This window comes from Pongo pygmaeus, chromosome 1 (genome assembly GCF_028885625.2).
Source record: "Pongo pygmaeus isolate AG05252 chromosome 1, NHGRI_mPonPyg2-v2.0_pri, whole genome shotgun sequence".
Classification (NCBI taxonomy): domain Eukaryota; kingdom Metazoa; phylum Chordata; class Mammalia; order Primates; family Hominidae; genus Pongo; species Pongo pygmaeus.
Genome location: NC_072373.2, coordinates 96,859,538 through 96,885,071, shown reverse-complemented (window position 1 = coordinate 96,885,071; position 25,534 = coordinate 96,859,538).

Genomic DNA, 25,534 nt, shown 5'->3' with positions numbered 1-25,534 from the left:
CTGGAATGGTTCCTGGAACATAGTAAGTTTTAAATAAAATACTACTTAATGAATAGATCTCCTCTCTAAGCAAATCTTTATTCAGACAGAGAAGACAAGGGTATCCCAATCTAACTGGAGAGGACTTCTCTGTGAAGAAGTCCTCTCATCCACAGCATCTGTGAGGATGCAATCATTTGTTCATTTACCCAACAAATATTTACTAAGCACCTATTATGTGGCAAGCACAGTTCTAGACCCCTCCTGATACATTTATGTGAGTGATTTTTAGGTTGGCTAGTGTGATCCGAAGCTCCCCACTCCCCACTCCCTCCTCCTGCACTTCTTGTATATCCTCTAGCTCTAGCCCAGTTCCCAGCCCCAGCCCTGACTCTCCAAACCTAGTCCCACCCCACTCCTCTCCTGTCTCCTAAGTTTTTCCCAGACCCATGGGTCCCTCCAGAATTGATTTTAATCAAGTCATATATGTACATAATTTTAAAGTCAAACAGTTCTCCAAGGTTAATCAGTGCTCCCCACCTAAGTCCTCCCCACCCTCAAGTCCCCACCCCTGAGGCAACCACTTTCCTCCCTTTATGCGTTTCTTCCTGTATTTACCTCTGTATTTCTAAATAATCGGTTTCTATTGCTATTTGATGATTTTTTCTGTTTTTTATACTAGCTAATGACATCCTACAATGGAAAATAAAAATTTGGTTCTTTGGCAATACATATACACACAAATATGCACATACTTCCCCTCGCTGCAAAATTCCTCCAGTATAGTTACATGATTGTTTTTGGTTAGAACAGAATTAGGGTAGAGTATTATGATCATGTAAGTACTATTCACAGATTAACAATGCAGTCTGCTTTGAGTATATTTTCTTTCTTGTACAACTTTTAAATTTTCTAAGAAGTTAATAATTGATCTTTTTTCATTTGTTTAGTTTTCTCTTTTCCTGTCATTAACCCTCCCCAAACTCTCCACCACATAGTAAATTTCCTTTTAATTCAGTTAAACACGTTAGATGATCTATAACCTTTTTGTTACTTGGAGATGTCTCTCCTGGAGTTCCCCATGATTCTACTCCAATTTGGACTGATTTATCTCTAGATTGGCCACAGGACCATCTTCTTGGCTCTTAGCTGCTCCCTCATCCTAGGATTTCCTTTTGCCTTTCTCCCATGTGGCATCACCTATTGCCTGGACCTTATGCCTTCCTCTTTCTTGGCTTAATCCCCTGTTTTGGAAGAGCACATTCTCCAATAACTTGCTGAGAAAGAGTTCTTAGGAAGTAACGTTAAGACCTTGTGTGTCTGGAAATATTTTTGCTACTCTTATAATTGACAGTTTTTCTGGGTATAAAAACCTAGACTGTAAATGGACATAGAAATCTGGATTACAAATTACCTTCCTTCAGAAGTTTAGAGACATCACATGATTTTCTTCCAGTTTCTGGAACTGTATTCTGTTTCATCCAGCTGGAAAGAATCTGTTTTTTGTCACGGTATTCTAAAATTTCATAATTACATGCCGTGCTAAGAATCTTTTTTTAATCCATTGTGCTAGGCAATAAAGGGATTCTTTCACATGAAAACATAGTTTTCTTTTATCATGCCTTTGACAATTTCTTTGTCTCCATTGTCTTGTTTCACTCTTCACTCCTGGACTTGATTCTCTAATATTCATTTCTTTTCTGTCCTATTTTCCATATTATTTTTTTGAGGCGGAGTCTCCGTCTGTCACTGAGGCTGGAGAGCAGCGACACGATCTCGGCTCACTGCAAACTCTGCCTCCAGGTTCAAATGATTCTCCTGCCTCAGCCTCCCAAGTAGCTGGGATTACAGGTATGTGCCACCACACCCAGCTAATTTTTATATTTTTAGTAGAGATGGGGTTTCACCATGCTGGTCAGGCTGGTCTCAAACTTCTGATTTCAAGTGATTTGCCCTCCTCAGCCTCCCAAAGTGCTGGGATTACAGGCGTGAGCCACTATGCCCAGCTCCATATTTTTTAATTCTGCTTTCTGTTCAACTTTATCTTTTAACACTTATATTGAATGTTTATTTCTGCCAACAATTGGGGGAAACCCAGAAGCAAATCTATTTTATAATTTCCAAGATCTTTTTCTTTTCTGAAAATTCCTTTTAAAATTTCTTCCTGGCCAGGCGCAGTGGCTCACACCTATAATCCCAGCACATTGGGAGGCCAAGGCTGGCAGATCACCTGAGGTCAGGAGTGCGAGACCAGCCTGGCCAACATGGTGAAACCCTGTCTCAACTAAAAACACAAAAATTAGCTGGGCATGGTGGTGGGTGTCTGTAATCCCAGCTACTCAGGAGGCTGAGGCAGGAGAATCGCTTAAACCCAGGAGGCAGAGGTTGCAGTGAGCCGAGATCGCACCATTGCACTCCAGCTGGGCAACAAGAGTGAAACTCCTTCTCAAAAAAAAAAAAAAAAAAAAAAAAATTTCTTCCTGTTTCATAGATTCAATATATTCTCTTAGTTCTCTGAAGATATTGATCTTTTACATTTTTTTCTATTACCTGCATTGACTCTATTTTTTCCAAGTTCCTTTTATCTATTTATGGTGGGGGAAGTTCTTAGTCTCGCCTGTATAAGGCCTTCCTTAAATATCTGGTGATTCTTGGCTTATCTGCTCCATTTTTTAAATGTTTCTTTTTTTAATTATAGAGATGGGGTCTCACTACGTTGCCCAGGCTGGAATGCAATGGCTATTCCTCCCACCTCAGACTCCTGAGTAGCTGAGTGGCGCATGCCACTGCACACAGCCTATCTGCTCTTTTTAAGAATGAGGCATTAAAAATTATCAAGAAGCTCTGTCTAAAAGGACAAGATTTGTCTACCCATGCTCTTCATTCCAGTGTAACCTGACTGAGTTGTTTCATGGAGGCCTTATTGAGATGGTCAGTTTTCCCAGAAAGGAATCTTCCAATCTCCTATTGGAGATGTAATAAACCTGGCTGGTAATGTTCTTGAAGGTGAGTGGAGGAAGGGCTGAGATCCTTTCACAATTGTGTGCAGACTTTTACCTAATTCCCTTGTTTAAGTGTAGCATCTCTGCCCCTGGCTCCTTTTGGGGACCCCATTTAGAGTCAGCTCGGGTCACAGAATAAGAGTCACCCGTCTGCAGAGGTGGGAAAGGAGACATGGAGTCAACCTGCTTTTTATACAGACTTTCCAACAGTCTTCTCTTCATCCACACAGACGCAACAAACTCCCATGGCAGTTCAGTGTGGAGTCCAGCACCAAAGTCAGATTTCCAGGTTCAAATCCTGCTTTACCATTCATGAGATGTTTGACCCTTAAACAAATTATGTCACCTCTCTAAGCCTTTCCCCATTTGAAAAAAATGAAAATTAAAACAGTATGTAGGCCAGGCGTGGTGGCTCATGCCTGTAATCCCAGCACTCTGGGAGGCCAAGGCGCGTGAATCACTTGAGGCCAGGAGTTCAAGACCAGCCTGGCCAACATGGTTAAACCCTATCTCTACAAAAAAAATACAAAAATTAGCCGGGTGTGGTGGCGGGTGCCTGTAATCCCAGCTACTCGGGAGGCTGAGGTGGGAGGATCACTTGAACCTGAGAGGCAGAGGCTGCAGTGAGCCAAGCTCGTGCCACTGCACTCCAGCCTGGGTGACAGAGCAAGACTCCATCTCAAAAAAAAAAAAAATAGTATCTAGTGTAGCATTGTTTTGGAGATTAAATAGCTTAATGAATGTGAAGTGTCTAGAATAGTGGCTGGTACATAGTAAACTTTCAATAAATATTAGATCATATTATTATTTGTACTACACCTCTTTCCCAGCCTCCTAAATGTACTCCCTTATCCTCTCTTCCCCTTTCCAATCCCAGTATACATTCTTCCCTCAGAATGACCTTTTTAAAACATTAATCTAATCAATCAAGTCCATCTTTTTGCCTGGGACTAAGGGGTTTCCCGGACACAGGACTTTCAGTGCTAAAACCTTCAGGTCGAACATTCCAAGCAAACCGGGACTAGCTGGTCATCCTGCCACTCCCCTACATAAAAAAGCACGTGAGGCTTCCCCTTTCTGTCTGAGTAAAGTACAAATCCCCTGCCACTCAAAGCCCAGGGCATTTGGCCCCCGCCTGCCAGGCTCCAGCCTCTCCTCCCTGCCCACTGCTCCATCTGCTCTAGCTGCTTCCAGCTCCGCCCTCACAGCCCCATGCTGTTCCACACGCCCATTTGCCTTCCATTCTACCCAGCTAACTTGTGCTTTAGGTATCTGGCAGGAAGACCTTTTCTGAACCCCCAGATAGGGCCATGTGCCCTGCAATAAGGACTCCTTGGGAGAACCAAATGGAAGGGGTGTCTGTAGAAGAGTCTCTCCTGTTTCTTCACAGCTGCATCCCTGGCAGCCAGCACAAGGCCTGCCCCACAGGAAGATCCAAGTGGCTTTCTGCTGAATGAATTAAGTCATTAAAATGTGAACAGCCCTTTATTATCTGGTGACACTTGGTGGTAATCAGTTGGCACCCTGCTGGGAGCAAGGCGCTAGGAAAGATACACCAGATTTGGAAAGAATTTTCAAAGGGGCTGCCTTGCCTCTTCCTCAGCTCTGCTATACCTATACGGAAGGAAGACTCCAGGGGAACCACCACCAGGCCTAGGCATTTCTTAAAACCCTCCTCACTCTGGGAATTAGGAACCTTGCCCTCCACGCCCCTGCTGTCAGCCCAGGGACTTGGCTACACCTGCCTTGCCATAGGCACAGCCCTAATTGGGATGGGTTCCAGTGAAGGGTTAGCACATGGACGCTGGCACCAACGCAAAGCAAATTTTGTGATCTTACTACTTAAATTCACCTTGGAGCAATCTGGCACTGTGCAGCTCCATCTCAGCCTGTCTCCCCTCTGCATTCCATCTCCCACTCAGGCCTTGCTCAAGCCATCTCCATCTTGTTGATCCCCCTTTCCCCATCCCAAACTCTGCCCCCTTGGGGAGCTCTTCGCCTGACTCAACTCCCACACCACTCCCATCTCAGAGAGCTGCTGCCTCGAGCAACACCCTAGATCTGCTGGCCAGGTTGTTTCCATGGGATTCCATTCAAAGAGATTCTATTCAAAGAGGTTGCATCTTGCCCTGCATGGAGTGTCTGGTGAAAGAGAGATTTAAACGGCTATATCTGAATTTCTAAAGGGCTGAATCAGAAGTGGGGAGCAGGAGGTAAGGAAAAGAAAATAAATTTTAAAAGGAATTAAACCATCTCTTAGAAAATGGGGGTACTCGGTGACAATCTCTTAACTTGTGACTCCCCAGCCGGTAACCACATCACTCTGACCTTTGCTTGTGCCATCACACTCCCGTCTCTGACTCTCCCTGCTCCCTCTTTCCCTGGCGGGGACCTCTGTAGCTATCTTAGGTCCATCCCAATAATCCAGGGTGATCTTTCCATCTCAAAATCCTTAACTTCCTTCTCAGCAGAGGCTGTGTTTTCCTCATTGAGACTAGATCCCCTCTGAGGGCCAGAGCTTTCTCCCCTCACCTGGGTGGTCTTAGAAGAAGGACTGTGTCCCTGCTCAGCTGGCAGGTTATTCAAGGCTGAGCCTCAGTCTCCTTGTGAAGGCTGGGGGCCCCATGAGGGCCTCCTCACCTCTTTCCAGCCCAGGGGGTCTTGAGCATGCAGAGGGAAGGAGACCATGGTGTACCTCCATCCTAGGCCCTCAGGGATTGAGGGTTGGAAAGCAGGGCACAGCTTTAAAATGCTGCCAAGCTGGAAATTAAAAGGGGTTCCACTTGGCTTCTGATGTGGGGTTGGACCTGAGTTCTAAATCCCAAGGCTCTGGTGGAACCAACAGCAGCCATGGCCTCAGTGAGATCTGCTGTGGGTCCAGAGCTATCATGCCTGACACAGAAAGCCTCCTCCAAAGCCATCCTTCTGGTTTCCTCTGCAGTGGCTCTCAAGGAAGCACAAGGGAGAAAATAGGAATTATTATGTGTTTAGGGCTTCCTGTGTGCTGGCCTTGCATACACTGCCTCACGTTACCCAAATATTTACAGGCTACTTCTGGATATTCTGAAATGGTCTGGAAAGGAAGAGGTAAGCCAGCTCCCCATTTTCCAAGCCGAGGTCTAACAAACCCTGTCCACTAAGTGCAGCTCCCTCCAGGACTGTCTCTGGCAACCACCCAAGAGCTAATGTGGATGTGATCATTCAATCAACAATTACTGGTGAGCTACTCAGTGCCAGGTCTAATCCCATTAACATACTGGGACTCTTCCCTCCACCACCCTGCCACCTCACCTCATCAACTTGGCTTAGATTTGTGTGTAGTCACAGTCAAAGGATTCACAAATCTGACTACAGAGATAGCTACAGGTTTTTTTAAAGGACTCAACCACAGGATTTAACCAAAGCACTGTACAGAAATATTCCCAGAAATTTTCACCAGAGACATTTCCTCTCCCTAAACCCTCCACCTCAACCCAAAAATCTCTCCAGCTCTCTCATCCAGTTCCCTTTCCAGTTCCCTCACTGCTACATCATTCTCCCTGTCCTCTTTGTCCTTCCTCACATTGCCATTCCTAGCCAAAAGTAGCCACTCAGACATCTGTTCCTCCAGCCATTGCCTTGCCACCTCAAAGAGCAGAGGCACTTAGCAGCTCCATGATCTGCCTCCCTCAAACTCGGCAGATGCAAGCGCAGTGCCTGCAATGTTTAGGTCTACACAAGTCAGTTGTATATATACTATATATATAACTATATATATAACTAGCAACAGTTAGTAAAAAAGTTAACAGTGCCATTTGTTATAGAACAAACCATTGAAATATCTAGAAATCAACCCAGCAAGATACACCAGTTTTGAAATGTATCTGGAAGAGCCTAGATAATTTTGAAGTTGAACGAGATGGTAGATGTGGCCTACCAGAGAGAAGACTTATAGTAAAGCAGCGATTGCCAAGACATGAAAGTGAAGGCATAGAGATAGAAAAGAAGAACAAAGCAGACATCCTAGAATTAGGCCCATACATAAACGGAAACGTGATCTGTGAGACAGGTGGGCTTTGTGTGAGGCACTGAGGCACGGGGTGGGGAGATTGCAAATCAGTGGGAAATGACAGCCGAGTCAGTAAGTGATACTGGGATAATTAAGTATCCATATACATAAAAAACAGATTTAGATTTCATTCTACATCACATAATATGCAAAAAAAAAAAGAGTTAAAAACTTAATTTAAAAAAAAAAACTTTAGGCCGGGCACGGTAGCTCATGCCTGTAATCCCAGCACTTTGGGAGGCCAAGGCAGGCAGACCACCTGAGGTCAGGAGTTCAAGACCAGCCTGGCCAACATGATGAAACCCCCTCTCTACTAAAAATACAAAAATTAGCCTGGCGTAGTGGCGCATCCCTGTTATCCCAGCTACTCAGGAGGCTGAGATGGGAGAACAGCTTGAAACCCGGGAGGCGGATGTTGCAGTGAACCGACAGCATGCCATTACACACCAGCATGGGTGACAAGAGCGAAACTCCATCTCAAAAAAAAAAAAAAAAATTTAAAGTGGGCCAGGCATCCTAGCATTTTGAGACGCTGAGCCAGGAGGATCGCTTAAGCCCAGAAGTTTAAAACCAGCCTGGGCAACATAGTGAGACTCCATCTCTACAAAAAAAAATAATAAATACATTTAGCCAGGTGTGGTGGTGTGTACCTGTGGTCCCAGTTACTTGGGAAGCTGAGGTGGGAGGATCACCTGAGCCCAGGAGTTTGAAACTATGGTGAGCCATGATCCTGCCACTGCACTCCAGCCTGGGCAGCAGAGTGGGACCCCGTTTCTGTTTCTTTTTCTCTTTGTCTTTTTTTTTTTTTTTTTTTTTTTTTTGCAGTGGTGGGATCTCCGCTCACTGCAACTTCTGCCTACCAGGCTCAAGCAATCCTCCCACCATTATCCAAGAACTCATCGCCAAATCTAACATTGTTAAGCTTTTCCCCTGGTTTTAAAGAGTTTTATAGTTTTCGCTCTTACATTTATGTCTTTGGTGATGGTTTCTATCTTAAGCTGGTGGGTAATCAAGCATTCCTTGTGTTATTTGTTATATTGCAGGGGATGTGGGCGAGTGTGGGTTCTCTTTTGCTGTGCCTGCTTTTCTTGCATTGCATAAAACACAAGTCCAGTCAAGTTCTCTCTGCCATGGTCACTAGCATTACTGCCTAGAAGATCATCTTGTGTATGTCTTATTGAGGCCATTGTCTTCTTGTCTGTCTCTGAAATGGAGCAAGAAGCAAGTAAACCTCATCTAAAGAATGGGGGTCTTACCAGAGGCTAGGAAAGGGAGAGGGAGAGGGGAATAAAAAGAAATTGAATGGGAATTTAATTGCTGGGAAGGGGAGAAGGAGAGGGGAATGAGAAGAAATATATAAAGGGTTATATAGAAGGAATACAGAATACAGTTATATAGAAGGAATAAGTTCTAGTATTTGATAAGTTCCAGATACTAAGTTCTAGTATTTGATAGTACTAGATAATACAATAGGGAAATTACATTAACAATAATTTATTGTAAATGTGAAAATAGCTAAAAAAGAAGAATTGCACTGTTTCTAACACAAAAGATAAGTATTTGAGGTTATGAATATTCCAATTACCCTGATTGAATCATTACACACTATATGCATGTATCAAAATATTACATGTACCCCAAAAATATGTACAACTAGGATATATCAATATTTTTTAATTCTTTGGTGAGCTGGTAGTGTTAGACAGCAATCTTTAATGACCAGTACTGCTCCTTGAGGAGCAGGACTAACTCATAGGCAGCATGCCCAGAGTCAGCCATGATATATCAATTTTTTTAATACAAAAAAAAAAAAATAACGGTCTTTGCCCTTATCCAACTGCTAACCACCCAGAACACCAAGAGCTCTGAGCTAATGACTGGGAATGAGGGACCAAGCTGACATCTGTCTGGGTAGATGGCACTCCCCTCCAGCACCCTCTTCCCTGAGTCTCCTGCACTACTGCTTGCCCTGGAGTCACTAGGAAGGAAATCCAGATAAGGCTGGCTTCCTCATACAAGGGCATGAACACAGTATGAAAAACACAAATTAGAAAGCTCTGGAAAGTGGGCACACCCTGGAAGGAAGCCCAGACACACCAGAGCCTTTATCATATTAAAATCACATGTGCCAAGTGCCAGGCTCATGAGGCAAGGCCTGTGTGTGCTGGAAAGGTGGGTGAGACACTGCCCTTGTGCTAAAAAAAACAACACAGTTGTGGAGGCTGCAGTGTATAAACCAGTAGTGAAGAGCACTAGCCTTGGGGGCCAAAAATCACAGGTTTGAACCTGGTTCCTCTACTTTCTAGCTATGTGGATATGACAAGTTACATCTCTGAACCTCAGTTTCTCTGCCTGTAAAATGGAATAAAAAATATTCAGGTCAGGCACGATGGCTCATGCCTGTAATCCCAGCACTTTGGGAGGCTGAGGTGAGCGGATCACCTGAGATCAGGAGTTCGAGACCAGCATGGCCAACATGGTGAAACCCCATCTCTACTAAAAATACAAAAATTAGCCAGGCACAGTGGCAGGCGCCTGTAATCCCAGCTACTCGGAAGCCTGAGGCAGGAGAATCGCTTGAACCTGGGAGGCGGAGGTTGCAGTGAGCCATGATCGCGCCACTGCACTCCAGCCTGGGCAATAGAGTGAGACTCCAACTCAAAAAAAAAAAAAAAAAAAAAAAAAGGCTTTACATCTATTAATGTATTTAATCATTACAACACATTTAAGAGATAGGAACTATTTTTATCACCCCCACTTTACAGATGTGAAAGCTGAGGTACTATAGGATTACGTAATTTGCCCAAAATCACACAGGCAGTAAATGGTCACACCTGGATTTGAATTCAGGCAGTCTGGCTCTAGAATCCTTGCCCTTAATTGCTAGACTCTGACACCTAGTTTAAACCTGTTTATTTTTAGATCTCGTGCTACCCACCTTGTGAGCTGTGACTCTACAATAGCAGAAGTGACGGTGGTAATGGCAGTGGAGTGGCGGTGGTAGTGGCAGTGGAGTGGTGGGGACAACAGTGCGAATCACAATCAGAGAATTCAAGGGCACAAATGGGAACATTCAACCACTGCCATGAAACTGCAAAACTTGAAGGCTCTAACACTGAACCTTCAAATTTATTAAAGTTCTATCTCAATCCTAAAATTAAAGCCATATAGTGGCCTTTTCCTCCTGAGCCCCGAGGCGGGGAGGTGCAGAACACCCCTGGACAAGTGGGATTGGGCCGAGCTCACTGCAAAAGGAGGGATGAAAGCGGCTTTCCCAAATTCCTCACCCACCATCACTCCTCCCATCTCAAACAGTAGGACGAGAGAGTCAAATACTGAGCAGGGTAAATGGAATCACCACTTTGGGAACTCTGGATGCATGCCACTTCCTCTCCCCGGGAGGAAAGGCCCCTCCAGGCCTACCTGGTCCTGGAGCTGGACAGGGCCCATCCAAGAGTCCCACCCTGAGGGCAGGAGCCGCCACCTGTTGTCAAGTCTAAAAAGCCACCATCTGGGCTTCCTTCCCATGGACTGATTCATCCTTACGTCTGTCCTGGCAGCCTTCGCAGATTACAAAACCCTCTTTATCCCATTTAGTTTTTATGACAGCAGTCAGAATGGTGACTTCATCTGAGCCCCAGCCAACCTCACGGTGTAATGTGAATCCCTCCTAATGACGAAACAAGACATTGTCCCTTTTGCTTTGATTTTTCACTGTTGCTGCTGCTGCTGTTAGGCCCTGCACCTGGCAAAAGTAAGTGCAATACTCATCTGGAAGTGAGTGATTGAAAACTCTAGACAAAAACTCTGCAAGCAAACCAAAGAGGTTAATTTGTCTGAAGACACAGAGCTAACAGAGGCTAACAGAGGCTGAGCTGTGATTCACACAGCAGTCAATCTGTCCCCACAGTGCTGCTGTTTCATAGATGATGAAAACAAGACTGGGAGAGGTGAAGTGGCTTGCCCAAGCCGCAGGGCTGGTGAAGAACTGAAGGAGACTTAACTCAGAGCTCCAGATCCCTAAGACAGGCACTTATGCTTTCTTTGAAGAAATGGGGGACTCCACTGACTTCTGAGAGAGGAAACACCTATGCAATCCGCTGACAGTCTTGGTTGGCAAGCCACAGAGTGTGACACACAAGATAGAAGAGGGAGGCACTGAAGCCTCCTCAGTTCTCTTGGGGTGGGAGGTCCAGGAAGCCCCACCATCACCCCTCAGCATGTTTGAAGAACCCCATCTCCAGCCCAGGACCCCATAAGCCTTTCACTGAATCCCTTCCCAGCCCCTCCCCGCCCCCCACTCAGCACTCGTGATCCCTCCCCTCTGCTAAGTGTCCCCACCCACAAAGCCCCTCACAGTCAGCCCCTGACTTCCAGCCTAGCCTGGTCAGAGCACTGCCCCTCACAAAGACAGGAACTCCCCAAGCTGGGGCTGCTTCTTCCCCATCAGGCGGACATCTGCCATTGCCCTTCTGCACCCCTCTCCTCCCACTGCTAGGGGCAGGGAGTTCAGACCTGGAAGTTCAAGAGAAAGAAATGAGTTCTTGTCTCTACCCCTCCCCAGGTCTTCATTTCTACCCACTCCCAGGAGTGTCTGGCCTCTGGGGAGTTTTTCCTCATAGAGGAAGGAGGAATATGTTGCCCAGGAGACAATGCCAGCCTCCACTCTGTGAATTCAAGGTGAATCCTCGTGGTTGAAACTGCAGGAGGAAAAACAGAGACTGAGGTAGCTTTGGTCTCGCCGTCTAGGTAAACTCTAGCACAGGTGCCGTGGGGTGTCCCTCACACAAAGCCAAAGCACTCAATCTACAGTGCACCTTGAACCCACCACACAGGTATTCTTAAACACAAAAGCTTGCCTCCTCTTTCCCCTGCAAACCCCAAGGACTTGGTCTTCTTGCCTCCCCTCTGCAGTAATTCTGCCACTCCTCTGTTCCTTAGGTTTGCAGTAGTCGCTGCTGGTCACCAACCATCCACCAGTCCCCTCTCCTTCCTTCTTGCTGGCAGACCACACCTTCCACAACAAAGGCCAACAGTGCCAAAGACTTGGTCTCCAAGCCTCCTGTGCCTCTAGAAGTGGCCTAGATGGGACCTAGTTCTGGCTGGTGATATGAAGGAGGTGTCTTCTGGAGAGTTTATGAGAAAGATTTTCTGCCTTTCTCAAAAAAAACAAAAAAAAAGTTTCGGGAGAAAAAAAAAGTTCCCTGCACTCCCTATTTACTTTGTTTTTGTTTTGGTTTTGGTTTGGTTTGGTTTGGTTTTTTTGAGACAGAGTCTTGCTCTGTTGCCCAGGCTGGAGTGCAGTGGCACCATCTTGGCTCACTGCAACCTCCTCCTCCAGAGTTCAAGCAATTCTCCTGCCTCAGCCCCCTGAGTAGCTAGGACTACAGGCATGCACCACCATGCCCAGCTAATTTTTTGTATTTTTAGTAGAGACAGGGTCTCACCATGTTAGTCAGGCTGGTCTCGAACTCCTGATCTCAAGCAATCCACCCACCTTGGCCTCCCAAAGTACTGGGATTACAGGCATGAGCCACTGTGCCCACCCCTATTTACTTTGGACGTTGTCATGGAAGGAGCTGTGCTTATGTCTTCTCAAGAAGAGAGAAAAGAATTACAGAGAAACTGGAATGGTTGAGCTGCAGGGATCTCTTATCTCTAGATTTCACATTATATGAGATAATAAACCTATATTTATAATCCACTTTAAACCAGTTATTTTATTTGTTTACAGCTGGAAGGATCTCAAATGGTACAAATTTCCTTTTCCAAGACTATTCCTATTCCAAGAATAATATTCTTGGAATTCCTATTCCAATATTCTTGGAATTTCCTATTCCAAGAATAATGAAGGGACACTCAACCTCCAGCCACCCTCTTTGTTGCCACCCAGAAATTGGGCATAATCCATAAGTCCCAACCAGACACTCTCTGGCCAAGGGGTCCACTTGGGCTGAACTCCTGCCTCCTGCCTGTATCACTAGGAAAAGAAGGGATTGAGCAAATATATGGAAAATGGAAGATGGAATCAGATAATGAAACCCCCATGAGAAGTTCGGGGGTGAGAAGGTGGAGAAAAATGATGCTTGAGTTATTCCATTTGGCTTTTTCCACTGATGCAGCTTGGTGTGACACCTCTACTATTTTCGCTCTTTTTTTTTTTTTCTTTTGAAATGGAGTTTCGCTCTGTCGCCCAGGCTGGAGTGCAGTAGTGCAATCTCAGCTCACTGCAACTTCTGCTTCCCAGGTTCAAGCAATTCTCCTGCCTCAGCCTCCCCAGCAGCTGGGACTACAGGCTCAGGCCACCACGCCCAGCTAATTTTTGTATTTTTAGTAGAGACAGGGTTTCATCATGTTGGTCAGGCTTCTCTGGAACTCCTGACCTCAGGTGATCTGCCCATCTTGGCCTAAAGTGCCGGGATTACAGGCGGGAGGCACCACGCCCAGCCCGCTCTACTATTTTCTAAATATCCAGGTATGTGACCTCTTCCTTCTGTGACTTCGTCCTCTTTATTAAATCAGCATACCAATTCCAACCCCTGCAGCCCTTGCGTGTGAGGCCCTCCACAGCCCACCCCAGGCATGTTCCTTCCCAGGAGCTGTAGCACAGTCTGCTCCAGTCTGACAGGTCTCACGGTGGCCACCTTCCGAGCCCAGATCAAGTCCTGTCAAGTCCTGCTTGCTCTGTGAAGCCTCCCTAACCGCAACAACCCTTCTGCCCTCTTCCTTCCACAAATGCTTGAGATTGTATTTCCTCCATCACTTTATCCAGTCTTGTAATTACACAATCATCATCATTTGGCTACCATAAATGTTTGTTTCGTGTAACGAAAACCAGGACCCTACTCTTGAGGTCATGGCCCCAGAGCAAATAGCTGATAAAGGCCACCCTGGCTTGCAAATTCTCAGCCCATGGGAACAGGCTCTGCCTGCCTCAATTCTGAATCAAAGAAGGACATGTTCACAAAGACTTTATTTGTGAACAACATGTTTTCCATTACCATGCCAACACAGGCCTAATCTTCCATCATCCAAAGCAGCACATCTCATAAACCACAGCTAACATCTTTAACAAACAAAGCGCAGCTTTTTGTGACCGCTTTCACAAGTCTTAGGGTATCATCTCTGCTATCTGCACCACAAACACTATCTCTGGCCACTTCAAGCTTTTCTACATCTACCTCCAAAATATAAATCTTTATATAGTCTTCTCTACTAGAATCTATAAATTAAAAATTCTGAACTGCATTTGATACCTACATGTCAGCAGGGGCCTCTCTGTTCACAACTACCACCACCCTGCCCTGATTCCACCCTGCACCCCCCACATATGTCCAAAGCCCTCACCAAGATTCCCATAAATTACAGGAGTCTGTATATTCTGGTGCTCATTTCCGCCTATGGAACCTGTATTCATGCATGAAATATCTGGCCTATACCTTGAGCCACATGCAAAATTCAACCCTTACCTCAATTTTCACCCAACACTAAACAATACAGATAAGAAACATCAACACATTCATGAATGTAGATGATGTTGTTAAATATCAGGAAGGGAGATTCTCACTGAAGCATCATTTCCATCTAAAAAGGAAAGCCACTAGATTCTCCTGAGGTTAGAGAAAATTCAGAATGCACCAGAGAAGGAGAGTCTTCCTCAAAACCATGTGCCACTAAGGGGCATGGAGGCAAAGGAAAAGTCAACCCCCCCACCCCTAGGCAGGTAAGGTGAGGCTGAGCTTCTGGTGAGCAGAACCTTGGCATGGATGATGTCTGATTTCAGCAACGAAGAGGGGAGCTGGAGATTGAGTGTCCCTCCCTAATTAGTCTTGGAAGAGGAAATTTGCAACAGTTGGGAGCCTTTTGATTGCAAAAAAAAAAAATACATTAATTGATTTAAAGTGGATTATAAATAGAGGATTATTATTTCGTATAATGAGGACTTAGACATAAGAGGTCCATGGTTTGGTAAATTCTGCAGCTCAACCATTCCAGTATCTCTGTAATTATTTTCTCTCTCCTCAGGAAGACCACGCAGACCTCCCCTGCCAAAGCCAAGGTATGAAGCAGGATGGCACCTTCCCAGCTCCCACAAAACCCCTCCCTACCTTCCTTCTGAGAGCCCTTTCCATCAAACCATCTCCTCCCTTTTCCCTCCTTCCTCTGCCTGCCCTCTCCTGCTAAGGTCTACTCCGCCCCCTGCTGGCCAATCTTGGCAATGGCCTAGGTCTACTACGAGACCCTTCCCCTGGACCCACCCACTTTCTAAATTAAGAGTACTGATGTCACCACTCACCCAACCACTGCTCCCAGGAGGCCAGGGGGCACATCGTTGACTTCTTGCCATCAGACTGGAGGCGAAAGAGGGGGGATCAGTTTTGGGGTCACTCTGACCCACGCAGGGAGAAGCTACGTGATGCCTTATCCTTACCGTGAGACCAGCAGCTCCTGTGGTCATGAGTGGTCTTCCCCCGAAATGGGAGCTCCCTAGAGGTCACTCTGTGGTTAGGGCCACAGGCTCTCTTTCTGAGTCCCTCCGGCCAGCTGAGGGAAAGCTACTGGAGCAAAGCAACAACAAGCAAGGGCGAGCATGGTAAGTGAACACCCAAGCTGGGGAGGACAGGCTGGCCCCAGGGGACATTTGCTTGGGGTCACACCTGCTCTGAACTGCCCTGAGACAAAGAGGATCCACTCCCAAAGTATGTTGGATTTTTCCTAGAGATTAATCCCATCCTTAAAATGCAGAACACATAAGGTTCTCTTTGCCTGCTGGCATGGCTTCCCCACCCACCTCCCAGAACAGCAGGCTGTGACCTCATCCCTCCCCAGGACCCATGGCAGGTATTACCCCAGTGGCCCGTGCCTCACCCCACGCCCACCCCATCACCTCATCCTACAACCTCTGGGCTCCCCAGACAACAGCAGGGGCGACAGCACAGGCCAAGGCAGATGTGAACACTAGGAATCTTCAGCAAGAACTAAGGCCCCAAACCCAGCTCAGAGGATCCAAGCCTCGGAGCACTCTGGAACGGGGAAGCTCTGAGAGACCACCAGGGAAGGGGCAACACTCCAGCCAACTTGGATGAGGTGAAGCCCACCTCTGCCTCCCTTGCCCCCAAATGCTTCTCTCCCAGGGTCTATCTTCCTGCATTCAATCCACTTAGCACCTGCTGGGGCCAGGCTGCCCTGGGCACTGGAAAAACAAAGATAAGACAGACAGGATTCTTGCCCTGTTAGAGCTGATGGTCTGAGAATTAAGAAATCATTGTTAATTTTTCTTTCTCTTATCTTATTTTCATTTATTAATGATAAAAAGTAATCCATCCTCATTACAGAAAATGTGAACTATACAAAAGCATGTAAATTAGAAAATAAGAACTATCCATTATGTTCCAAATTATTTTGTTTTTTATGTTATAATGCATCTTCCATTATTTTTATATTTTTATCTAATTAATGCGTGTACATAGCTTTTTTAAAGTCAAATAGTTCAAAAAAAGTTTATAATAAAAAATTGGTATTCCCACTATGCAGCCATAAAAAATAATGAGTTCATGTCCTTTGCAGGGACGTGGATGAAGCTGGAAGCCATCAATCTCAGCAAACTAACACAGGAATGGAAAACCAAACACCGCATGTTTTCACTCATAAATGGGAGTCGAACAATGAGAACACATGGACACATGGAGGGGAACATCACACACCTGGGCCAGTCGGAGGGTAGGGGACAAGGGGAGGGAGAGCATTAGGACAAATACCTAATAGCATGTGGGGCTTAAAACCTAGATGACAGGTTGATAGGTGCAGCAAACCACCATGGCACATGTACACCTATGTAACAAACCTGCACGCTCTGCACAGGTATCCCAGAACTTAAAGTAAAATAAAAAATAAAAATAATAAATAATAATCATAACAATTAAAAAATAAAAATAGTAGAATTAGTATTCCCTGCCCTACCTGCAGTCCCTCTCCTCAAAAGGAATCAATCATTTTAACAATTTCTCCTTCACTTATTGGGTGTACTCCCATCATTCTAGTAACGTGGCTTACGTTTCTATTACTTAATGCATTGCCTTTAGACATTATCTGCGGAATGCCTACAACGAAAGAGAGGGATGTAACTCTCTTTTGTTCTACTTCCCAACTCTTCTCTATTCTCCTCCCCAGTTTTGATAGTTATATTATAATTTTACTTATTCTCTTGACTACCTTTGTAATTTTTAATAATAAGCCTAAGCCTCCCTTTGTTTTCAGACAGTGCCTCTGAACTCCCCACACTAGAAGAGGATATGTGTGTCTCCCCGCTTCCCTCCAACCTCCCTCCTCACCTTCTTCCTCCCACCTTCTGTCAGTTACAACTTTACTTGTCATGTAAACACTGTCATGTAAAACACTGACATTCTGCTCTGGAATCATAATTAAGTCTTTGGGCTTTGTTTATAGATCTGTTAAAAATAATCAAAAACCAGAAAATAGTGTTTACATTATTATGGCAATATTATTATTGTTTATTACAAAGCTAAGATGACACTTGTTTCTGTAATAATCCAGAGTTACAACCTCTTGTCTCTTACAGAATAATATTCCTAGCATGTCAATAAAATTCTTTTTTTCTTTTTGCTATAGACTGAATGTTTTTGCCCCCAATATTCATATATGGAAACCTAATCCCCAATATGATAGTATTTGTAGGTGCGGTCTCCGGGAGGTGATTAGGTCATGAAGGTGAAGCCCTCACGAATGGGATTGGTGTCCATAAAAAGACATTGCAGAGAGCCCCTTTACTCCTTCCACATTGAGGACACAGTGAAAAGACTGCCATCTATGAACCAGGAAGCTGACTCTCACCAGACACTGAATCTGCTGGCACCTTGATCTTGGAGTTGGAGCATCAGGAGCTGTGAGAAGTACATTTCTGTTGTTAAGCTACCTAGCTTATGGTATTTTGTTATAGCAGCCCGAACGGACTAAAAGTGCCTTGACTCTTTAACTGTCAATTGTTCAGTATCATGCCACTTTTTTTTGTTTGTTTGTTTTTTTGAGATGAGGTCTTGCTCTGTTGCCCAGGCTGGAGTGCAGTGGTGCAATCACAGCTCACTGCAGCCTCGACCTCCCAGGCTCAAGTGATTCTCCCACCTCAGCCTCCCGAGTAGCTGGGACTACAGGCACCTGCCACCACACCTGGCTAATATTTTTTATTTGTAGAGATGAGGTCTTGCTACATTGCCCAGGCTGCATGCCATATTTTAGAGCGCTTTCTTCCTGGACCATTTTTTCTTTTATCTGAGGTCTCTAATTGCTTTGGGGTTTTTTTTTTCTTTTGTTAAAAAAGAAATCTATACTTTTGCATTATATTACTAATGTCTTCTAGTTTCTTATTCTATTACATGAATTATATTACAAACTCATTTTTCTGGAAACCCCCTTATTGAATCTCTTTGAAGATGCAGTTTTCCAGTCCTGCATTTCTCCTTTTCTTCCAGGGCTATTGCTTATTCTGAATGTTATTTTGTCTTTTCTCTTTTGTGCTGGAGTATTCTTCATATTCTGGTGATTCTACATCCTTAAGAATAAAAGGTTAAGTTAGTTTTTCTAAATAGCTCTTACACTGATGCAGGGTTTACTGTGCTATTATGAATGTATATCTATTTTCCCAACTGGTTTCTCCTCTGCATAAGAAGGTTGCTTAGAAGTATCATTTATGGGACAGTCACGGTGGCTCAAATCTGTAATTCCAGCATTTTGGGAGGCCAAGGCAGCAGGATTGCTTGAGGCTCGGAGTTCAAGACCAGCCTGGGCAACATAGCAAGACCCCATCTCTACAAAATATTTTTTTTAATTGGCCAGGTGTGCTAGCACATGTCTGTAGTCCCAACTACTTGGGAAACTAAGACAGGAGGATTGCTTGAACCCAGGAGCTTGAGGCTACAGTGGGCTATGATCATACCACTGCACTCTAGCCTGGGTGACAGTGAGATTCCGTCTCAAAAAAAAAAAGACACCATTTATGGCCTGGCAAGCTTCACTTGAGGGTGAATTGACAGGAACCAGCTGTTTATGCTGGAATTGAGGAGGCTTTATTCTGGGGGGCCGAGGCAAACGAGCCAGAGTATGTGTTCATTTTTTTAAAGAAGAGCAGGACCTAGGCAGCTATTGCTCTGCAAGCAGATAAGAAAGAGAGGAAAAGGGTTTGACTGCCCTAGCTGGTGCCTGGACAGACTTTCAGTTAAATCTAGCATTGCCTGTCCCTTCTCATCTCCACCCTACATGGTCAACTCATCCCTAAGTCTCTCTGGAGCTCCAAAGTGTAGGTCAGCCCCACCTCCTCCCCAGTCCTTTGCAGGCATCATATTCTGTTCTGAGGCTTCCTCCACTCTGTTTTATCCACCAGCACACCTCCTTTGCCTTTCCAGCTTGGGGAAATGTTTAAATCTCCTACCCACTGTCTGATCCACCTTATATCATCTCTGCTGTGATGGGTTTATAGTCGCCCTTTAATGGGATCTCTGAAGGGGGACACAAACACAAGTCCTCAACCCATTATTTGGAATAAAATATCCTTTATGCTTTATTTGTTGTATTTCCTCCCAGACTTTTTTATAGCCATAAGTTTATGTTTCACACCATACTAATTTCACAGGAGATTCATAAGTTTTCAGAAAAGAAAAGGGAAAAAGTACAGACAAATAACTTTGGAAAATTTCTCCCTTTTAGAAATTCACAGTACACATTAGCATAATAATGTATCAGTCAACATTCAGAAATGCAAGCAGCAGAAACTGCCTCAAACTGATTTGAGCAGAACAAAATTTTACTTAAATAACACTAAATTCTAGTATTCTAAAAAAACTTAAATAATTCTAGATTCAAGAAGACTAGAGAACTAGGGTTTAGAAGGTGGGCAAGAACAAAGGAAAGTTACACAAAGAGAAATGCCAAAATCACACCACCGAAACAGCCTGATGAGGACCTTGGCATAGTCACTCTGAACACTGAATGGCATGGGCACTGAGGAATGTGGCTGGCCCCTGCCAGGAAGGGTTCCCCACCATCCCTGCTTCCGGGGGTAACCAGCCCAGCTCCAACTCCCAGACAGGTGTATCTATCCGACTGGTGAAGCCACCAGGGAAGAAAAAAGGTAAGGAACTGGGATCGTCTGCTTCTGCTGTAGGAGGTGGACACTGCCTGATGAGACGAGAAAGCCCACACATGGAGGATGAGGGTCCAGGAGTTGGGTGGCCAAAAAGAAAAAAATCCAGTAATGCACTGAGAAGACTTGCCAAAATGAAATGGTTTTACATGGTTTTGCTTAGATTTTCCTAACCTTGTTTTGCCAGATCCCTTTTTCTGGAACAATTATTCACAAACATCTCATAGAAAGTAGTGTTCTACAGAAAGCAATATGAGAAATGCTGTCACATAAGTTTAGAGAAATAGTTACCATTTCCAAATTGGAATTGGAAATTCCAATAGGCAGATAGGAAGGCAAACACTAACATTAAATTAAATTAAATTAAATTAAATTCCAAGTTTCCAAATTGGAATTGCACTGTACATATAATTTTACATCATTTAATGTGTACCAGCATATAACTTACCCGTATATAAGTTAACAGAGCATAGTTAATTTTCTTTTCTCTTTTTTTCCTTTTTTTTAAGAGACCAGGTCTTGCTCTATTGCCCAGGCTTGAGTGCAGTGGCTATTCACAGGAGTGATCCCAGTACTGATCAGCACAAGAGTTTTGACCTGCTGCACTTCCAACCTGGGCCAGTTCACCCTCCTTAGGCAACTGGTTGTCACCTGCTCCCAGGAGGTCACCATATTGATGTCAAACTTAGCGTGGACACCCAATTAATTGGCATAGTGCACTGCAGCCCAGGACTCATGGGCTCAAGAGATCCTCCCGCTTCAGCCTCCTGAGTAGCTGGAACTATAGGCATGCACCAGCACACCCAGCTAATTTTTTATTTTTTGTGCAGACGGGGTCTCCCTATGTTGGCCAGGCTGGTCTTGAACTCCTGGCCTCAAGCGACCCTCCCGCCTTGGCCTCCCAAAGTGCTGGGATTACAAGTGTGAGCCACTACACCCAGCCTGTTTTTCTTTTTAATACTTCCTCACCCTTTCCTTTGCTTTCTGCTTTCATTTTATGTGTCCTGTTTTGTTTTATCAGATGCTCTGGTTATTTGGAAAACATATTTTGCTCTTCATTTTCCTTGCATGTACTTTAAAGATTTTCAAAAACATTTTTACAAATATTATTCTAATCTTGAAAATTAAGAATAAATGTATATCCTTTTATTCTCCTCATGTAAAATGAGGAAATTAATACACTTTTACTCTTTCTCAATCTACTTGCTACTTACTGGTGTCCAGCAATATGACTTGTGACTTAAACTCTGATTCTTGCTAATTTTTTTTTCTTTTTTGAGAGGAAGTCTCGGTCTGTCGCCCAGGCTAAAATGCAGTGGCACAATATCGGCTCACTGCAACCTCCACCTCCCAGGTTCAAGCGATTTTCCTGCCTCCGCCTCCCGAGTAGCTGGAATTACAGGTGCCCACCACCACACCCAGCTGATTTTTGTATTTTAGTCGAGACACGGTTTCACCATGTTGGCCAGACTGGTCTCGAACTCCTGACCTCAGGTGATCCTACCACCCCGGCCTCCCAAAATTCTGGGATTACAGGTGTGAGCCACAGGGCCCAGCCTGATTGTTGCTAATTAATTGTTGTATTTTCATTTTATTTTTTCTTGAAATAATTATTTTTTAAGCTTACAGTAAATTTTATTATTATATTTCAATTATTTAGATCTAACAGTATGTTTAACTGGTTTTATTGGTTTACCATCAAGAATTCTAAGTCATCATTCCAGAATTCTTAAAATTTTTATTCATCTTTTAGTCAGTCTTGAAGTAATTTTCATTACTTCAAGAAGAGAACATGATTCTTTACTTCAAGAAGAGAATATTAGGGACCTTTGTATATCTAGGGATATTTTTCTGGTGTCCTCACAGATGGCTAGCTGCTTAATTATATTTATGCAATTCTGAGGCACAACCTTTTCTTTCCTCAAAAACTGAAGATTTTGCTCATTTGTAACTTCCAAGAAATATGAGATTCACTTGAATTGCTCTTTTATAGGCAATCTTTTTATTTTCCTTTGATTCAATACTTTTGCCTGAGAGTGTCTAGGCATATCTGTGTTTTTATACATTTTGCCTGGGTTGCAGAGAGCCCTTTTGGTCTACACAAAATCTATGTGGTAGATGCTATAGCTCTAGAGAAAGTTAGGATTTGTTGTGGCTGTTTACCTGTTGTCCATGCCTGTTGTGACTGACATCCAGCAATGTTGATGGACACTGTTAGGAGCTACTCTTATTGTAACAATGAGGGTGCCATGCACCACTCCCGGTATTCTCTTTCTTCTCTCTTACGTCTACTTTCTGCCCAATGATCCTTTATTCTCTTGTTAGATACAGAAATATTGGGAAGACCAAGGAAGAGCTCAGGGCTCTGGCTGCCTTATAGTGATAGGCAGATAGGAAGGCAAACACTAACATTAAATTAAATTAAATTAAATTAAATTAAATTAAATTAAATTAAATTAAATTGAAATATAAAATAAAATAAGCCCTACAAGGAGTTGTCTGTTTGGTAATAACCCTGTGTAGCCAGGACGCTCCATCTTGCCCACGTTGGGGCAGGGGATGGAAGATTACCCCTTCCATACACCACCACCTCCCTCGGTTTCCAGGCCCCACCACCCGTGTGGGCCTTTGGTGGGTGGGATGGGAGGCTCAGTGAAGTGTCCAGGCCCTATGTTCCTCCTGCTGGCACTGATTCAGTTGGGAGGGGCCATCTCAGGGCTAGAACTGTTCTGCGAGCTCAGTGCTCTCAGCTCCTGCCCCCACCGGTCGTCCCATATGGACTGGCTGGGGCCACGGTAGGAAGCTTAGGGAATGCTTACATATGCTTCCAAATCTTTATTATCTTGCATCTCTACCCTGGTTTTTTAAAATGCAAGCACCAGGACAGGCGCAGTGGCTCACATCTGTAATCCCAGCACTTTGGGAGGCCGAGGCAGGTGGATCATGATGTCAGGAGTTCGAGACCAGCCTGGCCAACATGGTGAAACCCCGTCTCTACTAAAAATACAAAAATTAGCTGGGCGTGGTGGTGCGCACCTGCAATCCCAGCTACTCGGGAGGTTGAGGCAGAAGAATTGCTTGAACCTGGGAGGCAGAGGTTGCAGTGAGCCGAGGCCATGCCACTTGAACACCAGCCTGGATGACAGAGTGAGACTCCATCTCAAAAATTTAAAAAAAAAAAAAATTTAAGCACCAAAAATGTGACACCTGTTTTTTCTGGTTCTTCACTAACCGCATTCACTAAAGCTTCCAGTGACGCTGGTCCAGCTGCCTGGATACAGGACGGGCTCCAGAAACCATTCAGTGAAGCCTGGTTGGGAGAGAAAACACAAAGGGATCCCCACACCCTGTCTCTGGGCCCTCCCAGGAGCAGACCCTGTAGGACAGCAGTTCTCAAAATGTGATCCCCAGAACGGCAGCAACAACGGCACCTGGGATCTTACTAGAAATACGGAGTCTCAGGCCACCACAGACCTGCCTGTGTTAGGACCTCTGGGATAGAGGCCCAGAGATCTGTGTTCTAACAAGCCCTCCGGTGATCCCAGTGCCCACTCAAGTGTGGAAATTACTGCTCAGTTACCAGGTGTCCTCCCACACTTTCACAGGCTGTAGAAACTAGTCTAAGAGAGAACGGAGTGCAGAGCACTGACCCAGGGTCTTTGTATTTCCTTGTGTTTGCTGTTTATTGGGCTGGGTAGTGTAGACATTTTGCCTTACTCCCTACCTTCAGGAGCCATTTCACAAGAATATGATGGTGTCACGGTCTTTGGGCCAGGTGCCTTTTAAATTGGAAGCTCTCTTTTAAGACTCAAGGCAGCTTTATAGGATAGATAATTGTATCCCATTGCTATGGCTTGAATATTTGGCCTCTCTAAAACTCATGTTGAAATTTAATCTTCAGTGTGGCAGTATTGGGAGATGAGGCCTGTAAAAGGTGATTGGGTCATGAGGTCCCTAGCCCCACGAATCCACTAATCCATTCATTCATGGATAAATGGATTAACGGATTAATGGGTGATCATGGGAGTGGGATTGGTGGCTTTATAAGAGGAGGAAGAGAGACCTGAGCCAGCGCACTCAGCCCCAGCACCACATGATGCTCTGTGCTGCCTCAGAACTCTGCAGGGAGTCCCCACCAGCAAGAAGGCCCCCATCAGATGCAGCCCCTTGACCCTGGACTTCTCAGTCTCCAAAACTGTAAGAAATAAATTCCTTTTATTTATAAATTACCCAGTTTCAGGTTTTCTGAAGCAACAAAAAACATTAAAACACTAGTTTTTCAGCTGATGAAACTAAGTCTCACAGAAGTTAGCTGCTCTTTCTAAGTCAAAGTCTAACTCCCTGCTGCCTTCTGCAATGCCATACTGCCTCACAGTGGCACTGCCATCTCAGCCTGGCACCAGATCTCCTGGGTTTGCATCTCAGCCCTGGCACCAGCCCTGAGGCATTGGCACAGCTCTTCACTTCCCTGAGCCTCTGTTTCCTTACCTGCAAAATAGGGGTAAACCCAACCTGCCCAACCCACCTACCTCCCAGAGTCATTTGCAGGGCCAAGTGGGAAAGATGACCTTAATACAGTATTAATCTTTCCATTTCCCCAGTTGTGCGTGTGATGGTGGAAAGCGGTGGTACAAGTGTGGGCAGAGGACAGTGACTCGAACAGTAAGGCAGAGGAGAGTCACCAAGGGTACATGTTGCTATGACATAGTGTCAACGTGGGGGCTTCTGAAGGGATGTCTTAGTATTTTAGATATTTTGAGGGGAAAAACTCCTCTACTAAGACTCACTTCAGAGAAAAAGAGAAGCTGACCAGGTGTGGTGGCTCACACCTATAATCCCAGCACTTTGGGAGGCCGAGGTGGGTGGACATCACCTGAGGTCACGACTTCAAGACCAGCCTGGCCAACATGGTGAAAACCCATCTCTACTAAAAATACAAAAATTAGCCAGGCATGGTGGTGTGAGCCTGTAATCCCAGCTATTCAGGAGGCTGAGACAGGAGAATCATTTGAACCCAGGAGGCAGAGGTTGCAGTGAGCCAAGATTGCACCACTACACTCCAGCCTGGGCGACAGTGAGACTCCATCAAAAAAAAAAAAAAAGAGAGAGGGAGGGAGAGACAGAGAGGGAGAGAGAGAGAGGGAAGGAAGGAAGGAGAAAGAAGGGAAGAAAGAAAGAGAGAGAAAGAAAGAGAGAGAGAGAGAAAGAAAGAAAGAAAGAAAGAAAGAAAGAAAGAAAGAAAGAAAGAAAGAAAGAAAGAAAGAAAGAAAGAAAAAGAAAGAAAGAAAGAAAGAAAGAGAGAAGCTTGGTGCAATGATGCACACCTATAGTCCCAGCTTCTCAGGAGGCTGA